Source organism: Pleurodeles waltl, chromosome 1_1, assembly GCF_031143425.1.
Source record: "Pleurodeles waltl isolate 20211129_DDA chromosome 1_1, aPleWal1.hap1.20221129, whole genome shotgun sequence".
Classification (NCBI taxonomy): Eukaryota; Metazoa; Chordata; class Amphibia; order Caudata; family Salamandridae; genus Pleurodeles; species Pleurodeles waltl.
The window spans coordinates 882491086-882513516 of NC_090436.1; positions in this window are offsets into that span (position 1 = coordinate 882491086).

Below are 22431 nucleotides of genomic sequence, written 5' to 3' on the forward strand. Positions count from 1 at the left end.
TTCAGTTATTGATTTTGCTAATTTGCACTGTAACTATTGAATGCTTAAGTATAAATGCTCTAGCTAAATTGAGATTCTTTCGACGCTTTGGTCAGCCGGTGTATTTTGTATATGCATTTCATTTGGTGTTGAGACTAATTTATGTGATATTAATATAGGGAAATAAACTTTCAAAATTTTACTAAAAGGCATGGTTTGCAGGACCACATGGGTCATAGTGCATTAAGATTACTAACGCAAGTAATTAAATCGTATTGTTGAATTATGTATTGATTTGTTAGTTAGATTATGAGTAAAGGTGGTGTACATGGTGGAATCACTCTAAGCGTAGTCAAAAGGTCCATCGAACCTCTAACCCGTCCCCTTATAAATAAATGAATGAAAGACCAAATAGGGCCAGTCGCGCTCACAGATGTCCCTCCACTTATTTTTTTGGACTTGTGCCCTGGAAAGGTATAACTTTGAGACATACTAGTGATCTAAAGAGACATCTATTTCAATGCCCCTGCCCATCATATCTGTACCTCTAAAGCTGGAGAACTAATCTCCACTCATGCTGCCCCTTCACTATCCATGGCTCGAATCCCCTTTGTTTCTTCACTTCCTGTCCTTTTCCCATGTTCCACAAGAATTAATTATCAGTGTCTAGCTGCCATGCCTGATATCCCCATGGTGATAATGTCCTCCTGACATGACATCATGACAGTGTTCTTAACGGATTGTTTTTTGGCTTTCAGGAACACCAGCTGGTAGCTTATTGCCCTGAGCTTTAAACTTGTGGCATGACAGCCTGCACAACAAAAGAAATTGCCTACATGAAGTGTGCCACACAACAAACATGAACTTTATAGATATAAACAGAAACCCAATAGTAATTGAAAGGTAAAAGATACAACTTTAAACACTTGAAATATTTTGCCACTGAAATTTCCAGTTAGATTAAGTGAGCGTGGAATATTTATATACCACTGATAGCGCGTCCAGTCCTTATAAATTACTTATACTTGGACACGCCGGAGGTCGGTGAACCTTTTGACCGGGTTGAGTTCTCCTTATCCAAGAATAGTCGGATCCCTCAAATCAATAATTAATAATCATTTATAATCAATAACCAATACTCGATTAGTAATCAATCAACAAATTTCAGAATCAATAGTAATCAGTAATTTGACACACCATGACCTTTCAGTCATGAACAACCACACCTGTTTATTAAAAGGTTAATGAGTTTATTTCCCTATATTAACAAAGCTAACACAATATACGTAAGTCTCAAAATCAAATGATATACGTATACGAACATTACTAGCTGTCCTTAGCGACAGAAGAAACGCAATCTACGCAAAATTTGGATTATAATGCATTCAGTTATAGCAATGCAAATCACTAATAAGAGTAACTGAATTTGACTAATTGCATACATCTGTCAGCATAACAAGATTTCAATTCAGCATGGTGCATCAAAAGAATACCTCAACTAACCTCTGATTAGCATTGGCATGTGGGGCTTCATGCTAAATGAATTTAGTCAACATAAATTTAGAAAAACTTCTAGCTTAGGCTCTGTCAAAATTAAGCAGTTGGTATCTAAGAAGGAAAACACAATGCATAATACATTTATCTTTTCATAATTACCAAATACAATCAGCATTCAAGGTAAGTCTTCGTCCTTCAGGTACCGGTTCGATCAGCATGGGGCAGAATTCAAGGGGCAAAGTTTAAGTCAAGTTTTCCCTGCAGCAGCAAGGAGAATGGGGCAATAGTTATCGTATGGGCAAGACAGGGTAAAATTAAAGTTAAAGTCTCTAGGGTGAGAATTCTTAAGTCTCTCTCTCTGGGATAGAGAAAAAGCATCAAAAGGTCATCAAAATGGCTTCTTGAATCTTGCTTCGTAATGGCATCAAAGAAAATGGCTGACTTCTCTTTGTCCGGTGGGTTTAAGTAAGAAATTTTCCAAATTCCTCAGGGTCTTCCATTGGAGGGTCCATAGGGTGGTTTCTCTTTGACCAATGAATAGTGTCTTTCTCTTATCACTCATTTATGCATATGGTGTCCTTGGAGTTTTGGAACACAAGTAGCAACCAAGTTTGCCAATTATTTCTGTATCAGTGTCTTTATTGTCTGCACCTGCAGAAACTGACCTTGCTTCAAAGGGGATGAAACTTGCCTAGCATGAAACCTTGAGATAAGTGTATTAGTAATTTCTACTGGAAAAATACAGCTTTAAAGTTAAAACGCATCTTTGTTAATTCAAGTGAAAACCACACAGTTAAATTTGAGACCAGGCAACTAGGCAAAAGCCTCTGCTAAATTTATGCTAAGCATATAACAGTTTCAACAAGAAAATCATAAAGTACATCTGCAATTATGACGGATTACTACATTGTCGGTTCTTCATGATTAATTAAGCTCGTTTATAATAATGGCGAACTACTTTGTGGGCACATTTTCCACATACATTATTTTTCTTTGCTAAAATCACATTGCCTTATACGATTTTATTTGTTAGTCTTTCTTTTTCTGCTTCATCAATCCCTCCTCTGATGAATAATTATGTCATCACATGAAATCTTTCACCACAAATTTTATTTCATTAAAATTCTGTTTAATAATCTTGCATTTCAGTCATCTCCCTCTTCCTTTTTGTTCCCTTTGATTTTTCCCTGTATATTTCTACTATTTTATTTTGTTCTTTCTTTTCTCTTCTCCTCTTGCTTCTTGATTTCAATATTTTAATAGCTTTCCATATTCCCCAAAAACCTATTAAGCAAATTAATATTATTAATATCCCTTTTACTATTTTCAGTAATATTCCGTTCCAAATGTTGCTGAGACAATTTCCCACGGAAGCAAATCCTTTTCCAACCTTTTCCCATACTCCTGGTTCTTTCAATTCTTTCAAATCTGTACTATCGTTAGTCAAATTTGCAAGCATATTTCTAATTTGTCCACTGTTGTCTGGTATGTAAGAACAACAGTGACATGCACTAAGCATTTTGCAAACGCCGCCATTCTTTGCTAAAAGAATGTCTAAAGCAAGCCGGTTTTGAAGAGTCATAGCTCTTTCTGCAGCAAGTTCAGCATCAATCAGGATCATGGCTCCTGAGAATTTTGTCAGCATGTTATCCACAATAGTAGACAACTTTCGTATTTTAATTGAATTCAATATAACTCCTACGGAAGGAATCATTGCTCCAAATATATCTCCTACCACACCAGAAGCTGTCTCCCTTTTCTGAATATGATGTAATTCACACAGCTTTGGAAATTTCGTAAAGTCGTCTAGTTGATAAATCTTTGGAAATACTATTCCCAAATAACATCTCCCATACCATCCTTTTGGAAGACGATAATAGGCATTGAGTCCATAAATATAGTATACTCCTGGAGTAGCTGGATCTAGGCCATTTAACATGAACGTCCATTACTTTATGAGCGTGAACTGTGGAAAAAGGTGATAATGGTTCAAAGAAACCCCTAACTAATTTTATATAATAATCTCTCGCTACCTTACTCAGGTACTCGATTATGGGGACATATGAAAATACAACATCATGATTGGAATAGAAGTATTGAATATACTCCTGGCCGTAAAATCTGGTTAGTAACAAGCTGCATGTTATTCCATACGTAAGAGGCATGCTATGATATGTTACCCCTTCTATTACTGAGGTAGGTATTTGTGTGCATACATAACAGTCTTTCGCATCCATTGTCTCAACATACTCATTCAGCAAGCGATAGAAAACATTGGACGAAAGTTATTTCTTGTTGTGTAAATATTTTTTGTCCTGTTCGAGTTTCTTCAAAGGAGTTAATTCGGTAGTAGTTTTGAAAGTAGAAGCATCAGTCGCGTCTCTTTCATTCCCTCCATGCATTCCAAGAATTATTGCCATAATTATTAGTACACACGTAGTTATTAGACCTATACACATATATTTACAACATTTCATTTTATGTCCTTTCGTAGTACTGTCTGTCATGATCTATATAGAATCAGAAAGCTGAAGGCACTTTATCAAATCAGATTTGCAGATATATATATATAAAGGTTGAACGATGTCAAAGTACACACGGTTTTCTTTAGCAGCTTAGGGCCTGATTCCGACACTGACGGTAAAAACCGCCAGGGCCGTGGTCCGCGGGAGCACCGCCAACAGGCTGGCGGTGCTCCTTTGGGCATTCTGACCGCAGTGGTACAGCCGCGGCCAGAAACGGAAAGTCGGCGGTGTACCGCCGATTTTCCGCTGCCCAGGGGAATCCTCCATGGCGGCGCAGCTTGCTGCGCCGCCATGGGGATTCTGACCCCCATACCGCCATCCTGTTCCTGGCGGTTTCGGCCGCCAGGAACAGGATGGTGGTATGGGGTGTCGTGGGGCCCCTGGGGGCCCCTGCAGTGCCCATGCCAATGGCATGGGCACTGCAGGGGCCTCCGTAAGAGAGCCCCACTTTGAATTTCAGTGTCTGCTTAGCAGACACTGAAATTCGCGATGGGTGCTACTGCACCCGTCGCACCCCTTCCACTCCGCCGGCTCCATTCGGAGCCGGCTTCCTCGTGGAAGGGTGTTTCCCGCTGGGCTGGCGGGCGGCCTTTTGGCGGTCGCCCGCCAGTCCAGCGGGAAACCCAGAATAACCCCGGCGGTCTTTTGACCGCGCAGCGGTATTCTGGCGGTTCCCGTTTGGCTGGCGGCTCCCGCCGCCAGCCAAACTCGGAATCACCCCCTTAGTCTCTTATCGGTTTAGCAGCTTTGTCTAAAAATCGGTTTCAAAAGTCAATCAGGTTATCAATGTCTTATTCGGTAATGTTCATGAAATTTCACTTTTCAAGTACCAAAGTGTCGTTCTGCTTCTTTGTTTTTCAAGACTAAGAGATAGAAATTCGACTGACCAATCGTTAGTGGCTGTGTATGCCCATTCTGAACCAGAATATCTTTTGCTCTGTATTCTTTTCCTTTTCAATTTTGCATCTCCTTTCGATTCCCTTTCGCTTATGTCTTGTTCTTTGGCCGTGTCTTTTTCTTCATTCGATGTTGTTATTACGATAGACACTTCCTTTCTTTTCTCCTTCAATTTTGGCCATTTGTTTCTCGTTCAATGTCTCTTTAGTCTTTGATATGCTTTGTTTCCGTTTCGCGTTGTTTTCACCTGATGGACCTGCAACCGGTTCTGGAAGAATTTGAACAATTTCGCTCTGCTCTGTCTTGTCTCCTTCCTCTAGGAGGTCAATCAGGTTTTCTCCTTCTTTTCCTGTATTGTCTGCTTCTGGGAAAGCTCTCCTCTTATTAGGCTCTCCTGCTTCTTCACCTGAGATAGGATCTTTGTCACCTCCAGGATCTTTGTCACTTCCTGAGGCCCCTTCCCTGTTGTCCTCAAAAGGATCGACTGCGTCTTCCTCAGAGAAGATTTCTTCTGTCTCGATTTCTTCTTGTTCACTTTCAGGCTCTCTTTGTTCTGTCTCAGTGCCTGGTACTTCCCTGTTAGCTGTTGGTAATTTCAGTGCCTCAATTTCCTCTTCTGTGGGACACGTCACCCTTTTCGTGTGACTGGCGTGAATCCAGTTGGGAACTCCTGCACACTTCACAGCGGTGGTAGTTGTCAGAATCACTTGAAAAGGTCCTTTCCAACGGGGTTCCAAACACAATTTTCTCACGTGCTTCTTAACCACAATCCAGTCACCTGCTTTCAGGGCGTGTCCTGGACCTTGGATCGGTGGCAAGGTGGTTGCCTCCACCTGGTGAGAAAAAGAGCGGACCACATCAGCCAGACCTTTGCAGTAGTCCAATACCATATCATCAGTAATATTTACAAGAGCATTTGCAGGAACTGCTGGAAGTCTCATGGCTCTGCCCATGAGAATTTCGTGCGGTGATAGTCCAGTTTTTCTATCAGGTGTGTTTCTCATTGACATTAACACCAAGGGCAACGCGTCAGGCCATTTCAAGTTTGTGGAAGCGCATATTTTTGCCATTCTTGATTTCAGCGTGCCATTCATTTGCTCCACTAGTCCTGATGCTTCAGGGCGGTAACTACAATGCAATTTTTGTTCAATGTTCAGTGCTGCACACAATAATTTGATTACTTCGTTATTGAAGTGACTTCCCCTATCTGATTCTAAAGAGATCGGGAATCCGAAACGTGGTATTAGTTCTCTCAAGAGTAGTTTTGCAACTGTGAGGCTGTCATTTCTGCGTGTAGGGCATGCTTCAATCCAGTGACTAAAAATACACACAATCACCAATACATATTTCAAGCCTGCATGCTTAGGCATCTCAATGAAATCCATTTGCATTCTGCTGAATGGCCCACCTGCTCTTCCAATGTGGCTCAAATTTACTACGGTTCCCTTCCCTGCGTTCATTTGTTGACAAATGACTCAACTATGGCAAACTGCTTCAGCAATTTGGCGGAATTTGGGATTAAACCAATCAATTTTGAATAATCTAATCATGGCATCTCTTCCAATGTGTGCTTGTCCATGGTATAGCCTAGCTATTTGGGACAAGAGACTGTCTGGCAAAACTAATTTCCCTTCACTTGAAACCACAAATCATCTGTTTTTTTTACGCATTGTAATTTGCTCCATGAGAGTTTTTCATCCTTACTAACATTATTTTGTAGGAATTTCAATTCTTCTATTGTGTCCACAACTTTTAGAGCGAAGGCTTTACTTGGTTCAAGTTCTGGCTCATTTATCAAATTCCATTCGTCTCTGAGCAATATACAGTTCAATGCGCAAAACCTTGCGACTTGATCTGCATATCCATTTCCCAAAGAAACGAAGTCTTGTGATTTCGAGTGTGCACTGCATTTTACCACTGCCACTTCTCCTGGTAACTGGATAGCATGTAACAATTCTCTTATTCTTTCACCATTTTTCACTGGTGATCCTGAAGAGGTCATGAAGCCACAATTGTCCAAAATCATGCACTATTCCAAATCCGTACTGACTGTCAGTGTAAATGGTGACTTTCATTAATGCGGAAAGTTGGCAAGCTCTAGTAAGGGCTACTAGTTCCGCTACCTGTGCAGAGTAAACTTCTTCAAGCCAAGATGCTTCCGGAACACCAGTTATTGTGCATACAGCATATCCTGCTTTCAATATTCCTAGTGCATCTCTTAAACATGAACCATTAACAAAAATAATTTGATCATTTTCTTCCAATCGGGTGTCTTTGATATCAGGTCTTGGTTTAGTACAAAATTCAGTTACTTGAAGACTGTCATGCTCAATATCATCCGTATGTTCAATCTCAACATTCTCACTGGGAAACAAAGTTGCTGGATTCAATGTGGTGCACCTTTTCAATTGCACATTTGGTGATCCCAAAATTATTGGCTCGTACCTTGTAAGCCTAGCACCAGTCATGTGCTGTGTTCGGGAACGTGTCAAAAGTATTTTGACTGAGTGAGAGACCATAACTGTTAAAGGATGTCCCATCACTATTCCTTCACTCTGATTCAGGCTTATACCAACTGCTGCTACAGCTCGCAAGCATCCTGGTAAGGCTGCTGTGACTGGATCCAAAGTAGCTGAAAAATATGCTACTGGTCTGTTTACGCCACCATGGGCTTGAGTCAAGACAGACAAGGAACATGCATCACGTTCATGACAAAACAATGTGAAAGGCTTTGTGTAATCAGGCACACCTAAAGCTGGAGCCCTGCACATGCATTCCTTTAACCGGTTCTGTGCCGAGGACGTAGTGGTTACGTCCTGCGGCACAGTGCTGCTGTGCCGAGGACGTAACCATTACGTCCTCGGCACACAGCCCAGAGGGAGCGCTCTCGCTCCCTCTGTGTGCCTCCCCCAAAGCCCTTCCCCTTCCACGCACGATCCCCCCCCAACCCCCCCTGTGACATCAGCGCGCGCTGTTTGTCACAGAGCCTCCCCCATCGCGCTGGAAGCTCAGCTTCCAGCACGATCGAAAGAGAAATGCAAAGTCTTTCGATCACGTGGGGGAGGCCCGGAGAGGCTTCAAAGGGAAGGAAATGTATTTCCTTCCCTTTGAAGTCTCTCCAAGTGCTTTTGAAACGCCCACTAGACACCAGGGATGTTTTGGGTTTTTTGAAATTGTCATAAAGGGAGCGACCCCTTGGGCAAGGGTCGCTCCCAGGGGGGGCATTTTTTTGGAAGGCCTTTTCTGACCCCCCTGGGGGAAGATCGGCCTATTATTAGGCTGATCTGCCCCCAGGGGGGGCAGAAACCTCTAGGCACCAGGGATCATTTTTTTGTTTTTTGTTTACTTTTTTGTTTTAGGTGTGGGGAGCGACCCCTTAGGCAAGGATCGCTCCCCTAGGGGGCAAATTATATTTAGGCCATTTCTGCCCCCCTTGGGGGCAGATTGGCCTATTTTCATGAGGCCAATCTGCCCCCAAGGGGAACAGAAACCACTAGACACCAGGGAGTTTTCTTTTTTACGTGAATTTCACGCAAGGGGAGCGACCCCTTAGGCAAGGGTCGCTCTCCTGGGGGGGGGGGAGAGGAATTATTTTAGGCCATTTCTGCCCCCCTGGGGGGTAGATCAGCCTATTTTGATTAGGCCGATCTGCACCAAGGGGGGCAGAAACCACTAGGCATCAGGGATTTTTTGTTTTTTTTGTTTTACAGATGGGGAGCGACCCCTTGGACAAGGGTCGCTCCCCTGGAGGGGAAAATTGTATTTAGGCCATTTATGCCCCATTTGCGGGCAGATCGGCCGATTTTTGCTACGCCAATCTGCCCCCAAGGGTGGCAGAAACCACTAGGCACCAGGGATTTATTTTTGGGGGCCAATGTCACGCAGGGGGAGCGACCCCGTAGGCAAGGGTCGCTCCGGGGGTGGTGTTAAGGGGGGTGGAGGGGGTGGTGGGCCAAATTTATTTTAGGCCATTTCTGCCCCCCCTGGGGGCAGATCGGCCTATTGTTATTAGGCCGATCTGCCCCCAGGGGGGGCAGAAACCTCTAGGCGCCAGTGCAATTATTTTTTTATTTTTTTTTTTAGAGATGGGGAGCGACCCATTTGGCAAGGGTCGCTCCCCTGAGGGGCAAATTGTATTTAGACCATTTCTGCCCCCCTTGGGGGCAGATTGGCCGATTTTAGGTCAATCTGCCCCCAATAGGGCAGAAACCACTAGGCACCGGGGATTTGTTTTTTGGCGCGAATTTCACGCAGAGGGAGCGACCACATAGGCAAGGGTCGCTCCCGGGGGTGGGGTTTGGGGGGCAAATTGATTTTAGGCCATTTCTGCCCCCCCGGGGGCAGATCGGCCTATTGTTATTAGGCCGATCTGCCCCCAGGGGGGGCAGAAACCTCTAGGCGCCAGGGCGAATTGTTTTTTTGTGTTTTTTTGTTTTGTTTGTTTGTTTCTTTAGAGATGGGGAGCGACCCATTAGGCAAGGATTGCTCCCCTGGGGGGCCTATTGTATTTAGACCATTTCTGCCCCCCTTGGGGGAAGATTGGCTGATTTTAGGTCAATCTGCCCCCAAGGGGGCAGAAACCACTAGGCACCGGGGATTTTTTTTGGGCGCCAATGTCACGCAGGGGGAGCGACCCCGTAGGCAAGGGTCGCTCCCGGGGGTGGTTGGGGGGGTGGGGGACAAACTTATTTTAGGCCATTTCTGCCCCCCCCTGGGGCCGGCTGAGCTAGAGGCCAAAATCCACAGGTAGGCACTGTTTTCTATGAAAAAATGTGATGTGTCCACGTTGTGTTTTGGGCCATTTCCTGTCGCGGGCGCTAGGCCTACCTACACAAGTGAGGTATCATTTTTATCGGGAGACTTGGGGGAACGCTGGGTGGAAGGAAATTTGTATCTCCTCTCTAATTCCAGAACTTTCTGTCACCGAAATGTGAGGAAAATGTGTTTTTTTAGCCAAATTGTGAGGTTTGCAAAGGATTCTGGGTAACAGAACATGGTCAGAGCCCCACAAGTCACCCCATCTTGGATTCCCCTAGGTCTCTAGTTTTCAAAAATGCACAGGTTTGGTAGGTTTCCCTAGGTGCCGGCTGAGCTAGAGGCCAAAATCTACAGGTAGGCACTTTGCAAAAAACACCTCTGTTTTCTTTAAAAAAATGTGATGTGTCCACGTTGTGTTTTGGGACATTTCCTGTCACGGGCGCTAGGCCTACCCACACAAGTGAGGTATCATTTTTATCGGGAGACTTGGGGGAACGCTGGGTAGAAGGAAATTTGTGGCTCCTCTAAGAGTCCAGAACTTTCTGTCACCGAAATGTGAGGAAAACGTGTTTTTTTGGCCAAATTTTGAGGTTTGCAAAGGATTCTGGGTAACAGAACCTGGTCAGAGCCCCACAAGTCACCCAATCTTGGATTCCCCTTGGTCTCTAGTTTTCAGAAATGCACAGGTTTGATAGGTTTCCCTAGGTGCCGGCTGAGCTAGAGGCCAAAATCTACAGGTAGGCACTTTGCAAAAAACACCTCTGTTTTCTTTCAAAAAATGTGATGTGTCCACGTTGCGTTTTGGGGCATTTCCTGTCACGGGCGCTAGGCCTACCCACACAAGGGAGGTATCATTTTTATCGGGAGACTTGGGGGAATGCTGGGTGGAAGGAAATTTGTATCTCCTCTCTAATTCCAGAACTTTCTGTCACCAAAATGTGAGGAAAATTTGTTTTTTTAGCCAAATTGTGAGGTTTGCAAAGGATTCTGGGTAACAGAACCTGGTCAGAGCCCCACAAGTCACCCCATTTTGGATTCCCCTAGGTCTCTAGTTTTAAAAAATGCACAGGTTTGGTAGGTTTCCCTAGGTGCCGGCTGAGCTAGAGGCCAAAATCTACAGGTAGGCACTTTGCAAAAAACACCTCTGTTTTCTTTAAAAAAATGTGATGTGTCCACGTTGTGTTTTGGGGCATTTCCTGTCACGGGCGCTAGGCCTACCCACACAAGTGAGGTATCATTTTTATCGGGAGACTTGGGGGAACGCTGGGTAGAAGGAAATTTGTGGCTCCTCTCAGAGTCCAGAACTTTCTGTCACCGAAATGTGAGGAAAACGTGTTTTTTTGGCCAGATTTTGAGGTTTGCAAAGGATTCTGGGTAACAGAACCTGGTCAGAGCCCCACAAGTCACCCAATCTTGGATTCCCCTTGGTCTCTAGTTTTCAGAAATGCACAGGTTTGATAGGTTTCCCTAGGTGCCGGCTGAGCTAGAGGCCAAAATCTACAGGTAGGCACTTTGCAAAAAACACCTCTGTTTTCTTTCAAAAAATGTGATGTGTCCACGTTGCGTTTTGGGGCATTTCCTGTTGCGGGCGCTAGGCCTACCCACACAAGGGAGGTATCATTTTTATCGGGAGACTTGGGGGAACGCTGGGTGGAAGGAAATTTGTATCTCCTCTCTAATTCCAGAACTTTCTGTCACCAAAATGAGAGGAAAATGTGTTTTTTTAGCCAAATGTTGAGGTTTGCAAAGGATTCTGGGTAACAGGTCCTGGTCAGAGCCCCACAAGTCACCCCATCTTGGATTCCCCTAGGTCTCTAGTTTTCAAAAATGCACAGGTTTGGTAGGTTTCCCTAGGTGCCGACTGAGCTAGAGGCCAAAATCTACAGGTAGGCACTTTGCAAAAAACACCTCTGTTTTCTTTCAAAAAATGTGATGTGTCCACGTTGCGTTTTGGGGCATTTCCTGTCGCGGGCGCTAGGCCTACCCACACAAGTGAGGTATCATTTTTATCAGGAGACTTCGGGGAACGCTGGGTGGAAGGAAATTTGTTGCTCCTCTCTGATTCCAGAACTTTCTGTCACCAAAATGTGAGGAAAACGTGTTTTTTTAGCCAAATTTTGAGGTTTGCAAAGGATTCTGGGTAACAGAACCTGGTCAGAGCCCCACAAGTCACCCCATCTTGGATTCCCCTAGGTCTCTAGTTTTAATAAATGCACAGGTTTGGTAGGTTTCCGTAGGTGCCGGCTGAGCTAGAGGCCAAAATCTACAGGTAGGCACTTTGCAAAAAACACCTCTGTTTTCTTTAAAAAAATGTGATGTGTCCACGTTGTGTTTTGGGGCATTTCCTGTCACGGGCGCTAGGCCTACCCACACAAGTGAGGTATCATTTTTATCGGGAGACTTGGGGGAACGCTGGGTGGAAGGAAATTTGTGGCTCCTCTCAGAGTCCAGAACTTTCTGTCACCGAAATGTGAGGAAAACGTGTTTTTTTGGCCAAATTTTGAGGTTTGCAAAGGATTCTGGGTAACAGAACCTGGTCAGAGCCCCACAAGTCACCCCATCTTGGATTCCCCTTGGTCTCTAGTTTTCAGAAATGCACAGGTTTGATAGGTTTCCCTAGGTGTCGGCTGAGCTAGAGGCCAAAATCTACAGGTAGGCACTTTGCAAAAAACACCTCTGTTTTCTTTCAAAAAATGTGATGTGTCCACGTTGCGTTTTGGGGCATTTCCTGTCGCGGGCGCTAGGCCTACCCACACAAGGGAGGTATCATTTTTATCGGGAGACTTGGGGGAACGCTGGGTGGAAGGAAATTTGTATCTCCTCTCTAATTCCAGAACTTTCTGTCACCAAAATGTGAGGAAAATGTGTTTTTTTAGCCAAATGTTGAGGTTTGCAAAGGATTCTGGGTAACAGGTCCTGGTCAGAGCCCCCACAAGTCACCCCATCTTGGATTCCCCTAGGTCTCTAGTTTTAAAACATGCACAGGTTTGGTAGGTTTCCCTGGGTGCCGACTGAGCTAGAAGCCAAAATCTACAGGTAGGCACTTTGCAAAAAACACCTCTGTTTTCTTTCAAAAAATGTGATGTGTCCACGTTGCGTTTTGGGGCATTTCCTGTCGCGGGCGCTAGGCCTACCCACACAAGTGAAGTATCATTTTTATCTGGAGACTTGGGGGAACATAGATTAGCAAAACAAGTGTTATTGCCCCTTGTCTTTCTCTACATTTTTTCCTTCCAAATATAAGAAAGTGTGTAACAAAAACATCTATTTGAGAAATGCCCTGTAATTCACATGCTAGTATGGTCACCCCGGAATTCAGAGATGTGCAAATAACCACTGCTCCTCAACAACTTATCTTGTGTTTTGGAAATACAAAGGTTTTCTTGATATCTATTTTTCACTCTTTATATTTCAGCAAATGAATTGCTGAATACCGGGTATAGAATGAAAACGCACTGCAGGGTGCAGCTCATTTATTGGCTCTGGGTACCTAGGGTTCTTGATGAACCTACAAGCCCTATATATCCTCGCAACCAGAGGAGTCCAGCAGACGTAACGGTATATTGCTTTCGAAAATCTGACATTGCAGGAAAAAGTTACAGAGTAAAACGTAGAGAAAAATTTATGGTTTTTTACCTCAATTTCAATATTTTTCTTTTTCAGTTGTTATTTTCTGTAGGAAACCCTTTTCGGATCTACACAAATGACCCCTTGCTGAATTCAGAATTTTGTCTACTTGTCAGAAATGTTTAGGTTTCTGGGATCCAGCATTGGTTTCATGCCCATTTCTGTCACTGACTGGAAGGAGGCTGAAAGCACAAACAATTGTAAAAATGGGGTATGTCCCAGTAAAATGCCAAATTTGTGTTGAAAAATTGGGTTTTCTGATTTAAGTCTGCCTGTTCCTGAAAGCTGGGAAGCTGGTGATTTTAGCACCGCAAACCCTTTGTTGATGCCATTTTCAGGGAAAAAACCACAAGCCTTCTTCTGCAGCCACTTTTTCCTATTTTTTTGAAAAAAATTAAATGTTCACTGTATTGTGGCTATTTTATTGGCCTCCTTCAGGGGAACCCACAAAGTCTGGGTACCTCTAGAATCCCTAGGATGTTGGAAAAAAAGTACGCAAATTTGGCTTGGCTAGCTTATGTGGACAAAAGGTTATGAGGGCCTATGCGCGAACCGCCCCAAATAGCCAAATAACGGCTCGGCACAGGAAGGGGAAAAGGCCTGGCAGCGAAGGGGTTAATTCAATGAAGGCATCCATTTCATCTCTTTTCAACACTATTTCATCCTATGCATCTTTCTGGGTCAGTTTCAGTAAAGGTTTGGCTAGAGTTGAGAAATTGGGAATCCATTGGCGACAGTAGCTCACAATTCCCAAAAACTTTCTCACCTCTTTTCTCGTTTTGGGTGGACTCTTTTGAAGTACATTTGTTATTCTTTCTTTCATGATTCTTCTCGACCCTTTTTCTATTTGGTGACCCAAATATTTCACTTTCTTCTTGCAGAATTGCAATTTTGAAGGAGACACTTTGGGGCATATTTATACTCTGTTTGCGGCGAATGTGCGTCAAAATTTTTGACGCCGAATCGGCGCAAACCCTTCCCCACATTTATACTTTGACGTCCGACCCCGCGGGCGTCAAAGTTCCACCATGTGCGTCATTTTTTGGAAGGGGGAACCAGTCTTGCGTTAATTATATGCAAGGTAGGCGTTCCCTTCCAAAAAATGACTTTAAGGCCTGTGCCCCATATTTATACTCTGACATCATTTTGACGCACAGGAGGGGGCAGGCCTTAAAAGACGGCGCCCAGCCTGATGGGCGCCGTTTTTTAACGCCTGGGTCAGGGCAGGCGTTAAGGGACCTATGGGCTCAGAAGGAGCCCAGAGGTGCCCTCCCATGCCCCCAGGGACACCCCCTGCCACCCTTGCCCAACCCAGAAGGACACCCAAGGATGGAGGGACCCATCCCAGGGAAGTTGAGGTAAGTTGGGGTAAGTATTTTTTTTCGGGTTTTTTTGTGGCATAGGGGGGGCCTGATTTGGGCCCCCCTACATGCCACTATGCCCAATGACCATGCCCAGAGGACATAATTCCCCACGGCATGGCCATTGGGCAAGGGGGCATGACTCCTGTCTTTGCTAAGACAGGAGTCATGTCAATGGAGGTTGGGCATCAAAAAAATGGCGCAAATCGGGTTGCAGCCTGAATTTTGCCTCAGACCTGACTTGCCCCATTTTTTTACGCCCAACCTCCATTTTCCCCTACGCCGGCACTGCCTGGTGTGAGTCATTTTTTTTGACGCACACCAGTCCGCAGCGCCGGCTAACGTCATTCAATAAATAAGGCGCCCGTATGGTGCTTTGGAATGGCGTTAGCCGGCGGTAAAATTTTTGACGCACAACTGCGTTGGCGCAGTTGTGCGTCAAAAAGTATAAATATGGGCCTTTGTGTCCATTCATTCCCAAATGGTTCAGTAGGGCAATAGTGTCAGCTGTACAGTCATTTTCTGATTTGGATGCAATCAGTAAATCGTCAATATACTGTACTAATGTTGATTCAAAAGGTAATTCCAATGATTCCACATTTTTCTTTTGAATCTGATTGAAAATTGATAGTGACTCCGAAAACCCTTGAGGAATTCGACACCAACTGTAGACTCTGTCCAGGAATTTGAAGCAAAGGAGAAATTGGGTGTCCTCTTGAAGAGGCACAGAAAAGAATGCTTGTGACAAATCGATGACTGTGAACCACTCTGCATCACAGGGAATTTGAAACATTATTGCAGCTGGATTTGGTACTACGGGACAACATTTGACTATTATGTCATTTACTTTTCTCAAATCTTGAACAATTCGGACCTTTCCACTTGGTTTTATTAGTCCCATAATTGGTGAATTACATGGACTACTTAGTACTTCTTTCAGTACTCCCTGTTTCACAAATTCGTCAATGAGTTGGGCGACTTTCATGAGAGTGTCTTGTGACATATGGTATTGTGGAGTCTGAGGAAAATTTACATTGGGTTTTACAGTCACTTTCACTGGTTCTGCTCCTTTGACCAATCCTACTTCTTTCCCTGTCATATCCCACACTTCCTTTTCTACTGTTTCTTGTAACTCAGCTGGAATATCTGCTTCAGTGAGCATAGGATAAAGAGTAATCAGGGGATACTCTTCATCGACAGTTTCCATTTCATCCTCTCCTAAACTGTCCTCTTCTTCCTCATCACTGTTTGTCTGAATTTTAATTCCATTATTTGAGCACATAATCGAGCATCCCAATTTGCACAATAAATCTCTCCCTAATAGGGAAATCGGACTTGAGTCACACACCACAAATTTATGTAACCCTTGAAAGTTACCAATTTTGACTTGCACTGGATCTGTAATTGGGTTTGTCAGATACCTATTTGCCACTCCCACTACTTGAACTGTTCTCCCTGAAAGTGGCAAATTTGGTACTTCGATGCTTCTGACTGTAGAGCATGTACCTCCTGTGTCAACCAAGAATTGAACGCTGTGACCCATAACTCTTCCTTCCACATATGGTCCCTTTTGATCAACTTCCAAAGATGCTGCAAGCATACAATTTTCCTCCTCATCGGAACTTTCGCTCTCCCATTCATTGTTTCTTCCATTCTCACTGTGTAATGGGAATTGGTGTACCGTGTTACTTTGATTCATTCCTTAACCTGTAACCTGTTGAGGAAGCATTACTTGTTGCTGATTCATTGGTGCTAAGGGTATTTGCATTTGCTGATTAGGTACCGTAGGAAACTGCTTTTGCATTGGCTGCGATTGTACCATTTGTACACAGGGCATTTGCACCTGCTGTGGTTGTATGGGTTGTGGACCCTGCATCTGATTTACATTATTTTGGAAATTTGGATTTGGACCTCTCAATTTCGGTCCTCTCATATTCTGAAATGTATTGACATCATTGTTTTGCTGACCTACACCTTCCTGCACCAACATTGGGCACTCCCGTTTCCAATGTCCGACGATTCCGCACGTGTGACATGCCATCACCTTCTTCATTGCCTGTATACCATTTGGAATCGCAACAGTATTTAAATCAGGACCTCCTCGGCCTCTGCCTCTCATCTGTGGCTGAAACATCGCATTTCCCTGCTGTTGCTGCTGCGGCAATTGTTGTTGGAAACCTTGCAAACCTGTCTGAGCTGCTCTAATCTGCATCACCATCACTTTTTCTTTCAACCTTTTCTGCTTTGTCTCAATTTCATCACTGCAGTATTTTGCATAGTTCAACACTTCATCGATCGATTTTGACTGCCAACAAATCAAATGCATTTTAATCATCTGGCTGATTTCGGGTCTCAATCCTTCCACAAATCTGAACACAAAATGGAGCATGTCCTTTGCCTCAATCGTTTCTGTGCCACTGTAATTTTTTACATGCTTTCAACAATCTCTCATAGTACGCATGGATCGACTCCTTAACCTCCTGTGCTGTTCTGTCAATCTTCTGCCAATCTCCATTTTTCGAAGCAACTTTTGTCTTCAGGTACTCAATCACTTTATGGTACATGCTCATTACCTTAGGCGATGGTGCACCTGTGTCCCTATCTCTTTCTGGTTCGCTTGTTGGCCAATCTACAGCCCTTTTACAATCTTCCCACAAATCTGCCGGAACTACAATTTCGAATAAAGTATTCAGGTCTTCCCAAAGACATTTTGTGAGTTTCACAAATCTATCTGTTTGTTGATACCATTCAATCGGTTTCTCTCTTAGCTTAGGGTAATCATCCTTAAAGGATTGAGGGGCATATTTATACTCCGTTTGCGCCGGATTTGCGTAGTTTTTTTTAACGCAAATTTGACGCAAAACTAAGTCCATATTTATACTCTGGCGTTAGACGCGTCTAGCGCCAAAGTCCATGGAGTTTGCGTCACTTTTTAGCGTGGACACCTACTTTGCGTTAATGATATGCAAGGTAGGCGTTCCCGTCTAAAAAATTTACTCCGAGGCATGTGCGCCGTATCTACACTCCAGGGCAAAAATCACGCCTGGGAGTGGGCGGGTAAAAAAAAATGACGTCCAGCCGCTTTTGCGTCGTTTTTTAGCGCCTGGTCAGGGCAGGCGTTAAGGGACCTGTGGGCTCGGAAGGAGCCCAGAGGTGCCCTCCCATGCCCCCAGGGACCCCCCCTGTCACCCTTGCCCACCCCAGGAGGACACCTAAGGATGGAGGGACCCATCCCAGGGAACATAAGGTAAGTTCAGGTAAGTATTAATTTTTTGGTTTTTTTGTGGCATAGGGGGGCCTGATTTGTGCCCCCCTACATGCCACTATGCCCAATGACCATGCCCTGGGGACAGAAGTCCCCTGGGCATGGCCATTGGGCAAGGGGGCATGACTCCTGTCTTTGCTAAGACAGGAGTCATTTCAATGGGGGTCGAAATAAATGGCGCAAATCGGGTTGAGGCGATAATTTTGCCTCAGCCTGACTTGCCCCATTTTTGGGCGCCCAAGCTCCATATTCCCCTACGCCGGTGCTGCCTGGTGTACGTCATTTTTTTTTACGCACACCAGGCAGCGCCGCCGGCTAACGCCGGCTAACGTCATTGAATAAATACGGCGCCCGCATGGCGCTTTAGAATGGCGTTAGCCGGCGTTAGATTTTTTTACGCACAACTGCGTTGGCGCAGTTGTGCGTCGAAAAGTATAAATATGGCCCTGAATGTCACACCTGTGCCATGGTACATGGACAAGTTTTCCCCCTGCTGTTTCTCTCATTGGTAACATGGTTATAAGATCATCATTCTATTGTACTTTCTCATTCCGATCTGGGGTACTTTCTTTCTTCTTATCTTTTTTCTTAACCCACCTGCTCTCCCACTTGTCTAAACATCTCCAAACCTGCGCGCTTTGCAGTATCTCTTTAAGGTGTGTTTTCATTCCTGCAGACCTCATGTGTTCAAAATCTTTTGTCTCAAAGTCTAACCTGTAACTTCTGCTCAAGTGTTTGGTTTTACATATGTCTATTTTGTGTCTGTCAGCAATTTCTTGTAACCTCCTATGTATGCTGCTTACTTCTCTTGTAATTCTAGGGCAAATGTATCTCAGCTCTTCTTCTGTGTATGATTCTAACCTGTTCAGACCCATCGTTCCCTCTACTAGTTCACCTGCTTCCATGCCCAATCTTATTTGATTCAAATATTCATCTCCTTTCCCGCTGGGTGTACTCTGTGGGTAGTTCAGGCTGTTCAACCATTGTGTTAACTGCTTTGCGTTCAGTCCCATTAATGTGGCATTTACGTCTACTGCTACTGATGGTTTCTGTAACATTTCTGTTTTTGAAGTTAGCGGTACTATTAGTGGTGGACTTGACCTTACCACAGTTGATGGAGCACAAATTGGAATTGGACTAAATTCCAACAAAGACCCAGATCTATTTGACAGTGTTCCTACCGGAGTCGTTTCTTGAGTATTTTCTATGTATCTCCTCCCCGTCTCATTTTGTGTCACTACCCCTTGATCACATACACTTGGCTTTGCCTATATATATATAATGGTACTGGCGGACCCACAGTGATAGACAGATATATTGCGTCCGGATTCTGTCTGTTCCCCAAATTCTGTGGCATGTTGATTCCCACATTATGGTTCATCATTGCTGGCATGTCTAACTGGTTTTCTGCTGTTTGAATGTACTTTGGCACTTCTTGCATCTGCTTTTGAGGCGTCAAAATTTGTATTGATTCAGTTTGAATCAATGTCGGTCTTTGGCAATTCTGTACTCCCTGCACCATTAAATTAGAAGTCATTTCCAAATTATGCTCATCATAATAGCGCCTCTGAACCTGTGGCTGATAATCATTGACAGGTTTCAGTTTAGCCACGTCAGGATATATTCTCTGAACTTGTGGTATTTAGGGTGTAAAAGGCATATCGAGACTACTTTGCCTCTGCAATATTCTCAAATTCGGGGCTACAGTACCCTGTATTGGTTCTGGAGGGGCAGTACTAGTGCTTGGGCTATTTTCGTTTTCCACATATGGTGGTGGGCGGTTATTTAGCAATTGCAGAATGAACTCCTCATCGTCTGATTCGTCTGACCTTTTCGAGTTTCTATTGTTTTCTCCATCTCTGGACTGACTCCTGTTTGTTTTATGGGTAGCTTTCGTTCCTTCCATCTCTGCTTCGTCAGTAATTGTTGGAAACAATTTAATTCCCTGCAATACGTCTGATCTCCAAACCTTTTGAGTACTATCCCACCTAGCATCCGCTAGTGTCTTTTCTACTTTTCTCACTCTTGTCTCAAATTTCTTTTGTAGTTGCCTTCTAGCCACTTGTTCCCAAATTGCTAATGCTTCAAACTGTGCTGGTCTTGGAGGTATTTTCATGTCATATAGCGCAAATCTTAGATTCTCCAAGATTCTTAGGTTAAACGTCCCATGGATGGGGAACGCTACACTTCCTTGCTTTTCTGTTAATTTACACCATTGCTTTAACCAAAGATATGGTGCGACACCCTTTTCTTCAATCATAATGTAAGCTGGTGTACCCTCAGGCAGTGTTTCTTCTCCTACATTTGCTTTAATATATACATCTCCCCTCAAGGCACTCTTAAGTGCTTTGAAAAATGTCATCTTTCGTCTATAATTTCCTCAAAATGTAATCAATAAGTGACTTTAGTTCCCGGAATACTCTTCGCTTGCCTTTCCCCACCAATTGCGCTTCACGGACTGCGTCCAATCCGTGCGCGACCCTTCTCACCAAACAACCTATCCCAGCGCGGCTCCTAGTGACGTCACACCCACACTCTGCGGCTGACAAAGTCTTGCGGCCTGTCCTCCTTCATTCAGCTTCATTCAAAACTAATTTCTGCAATATATCGCGAGCACTAACCAAAAGAAGAAAACAAATCTGTTGGTTTACTACAGGAAGGGTAATACAATCGCTTCAGAAACCTTAGGGATTTTTGACTAGCCTCGGCAGTTATTCCATCTTTCTCGGTTTCCCACTTTCGCAAGCAAAATTTGACCCGCAAACTTTACTCTCAACTGATCAATGAACTATTCTAGTGCACCTTAGAATTTGTCAAGTCTCAAAGTCGAAAATTTCCTTTCATTCCTCAATATTCATACTGACTCATTGACCATGCCCGATCAACCTATTAAACCGAACAGATCACAACATCAATCAAGTGTCTCATACACTTTTCAACATACTCCGGAGTCTCTTGACCTCGCAGGGCCCGTCTCAACATCAACAACCACATGGACAATTTTTCCTGCACAAAGCGCTACACATATATGAAGTTCGACGACTTCCCTACTCTTACACTTTGGAGTACCACTCCTCTAAAAGTTTGATTGGAGTTCGTAACCCCCTAAAAATCCTCACAAACTTCACAATTTATCTGCGGCATAAGCTATGCAAGCGCAAAACCCTAACTTCACTCACACCGTCACTAGAAACCCCGAAAACATCCTCACACTTCCATTTCCTCCATTCGCAAGCTCCGAGATTCCGGGAAAGTCATTGGGGATTTAGGGCATCATGATCTCTCCAACTTGTTTTATCAAAGAAAATTCTAACTTGAATCCGTCTATTGTTCGGATGGGGTCCCAAAGGGCGAAACCATCAATCTCTGCTACCATCTACTGATAGCGCGTCCAGTCCTTATAAATTACTTATACTTGGACACGCCGGAGGTCGGTGAACCTTTTGACCGGGTTGAGTTCTCCTTATCCAAGAATAGTCTGATCCCTCAAATCAATAATTAATAATCATTTATAATCAATAACCAATACTCGATTAGTAATCAATCAACAAATTTCAGAATCAATAGTAATTAGTAATTTGACACACCATGACCTTTCAGTCATGAATAATCACACCTGTTTATTAAAAGGTTAATGAGTTTATTTCCCTATATTAACAAAGCTAGCACAATATATAAGTCTCAAAATCAAATGATATACGTATACGAACATTACTAGCTGTCCATAGCGACGGAAGAAACGCAATCTACGCAAAATTTGGATTATAATGCACTCAGTTGTAGCAATGCAAATCACTAATAAAAGTAACTGAATTTCACTAATTGCATACATCTGTCAGCATAACAAGATTTCAATTCAACATGGTGCATCAAAAGAATACCTCAACTAACCTCTGATTAGGATTGGCATGTGGGGCTTCATGCAAAATGAATTTAGTCAACATAGATTTAGAAAAACTTCTAGCTTAGGCTCTGTCAAAATTAAGCAGTTGGTACCTAAGAAGGAAAACACAATGCATAATACATTTATCTTTTCATAATTACTAAATACAATCAGCATTCAAGGTAAGTCTTCGTCCTTCAGGTACTGGTTCGATCAGCATGGGGCAGAATTCAAGGGGCAAAGTTTAAGTCAAGTTTTCCCTGCAGCAGCAAGGAGAATGGGGCAATAGTTATTGTATGGGCAAGACGGGGTAAAATTAAAGTTAAAGTCTCTAGGGTGAGAATTCTTAAGTCTCTCTCTCTGGGATAGAGAAAAAGCATCAAAAGGTCATCAAAATGGCTTCTTGAATCTTGCTTCGTTATGGCATCAAAGAAAATGGCTGATTTCTCTTTGTCCGGTGGGTTTAAACGTTCCAAATTCTTCAGGGTCTTCCATTGGAGGGTCCATAGGGTGGTTTCTCTTTGACCAATGAATAGTGTCATTCTCTTAGCACTCATTTATGCATATGGAGTCCTTGGAGTTTTGGAACACAAGAAACAACAAAGTTTGCCAATTATTTCTGTATCAGTGTCTTTATTG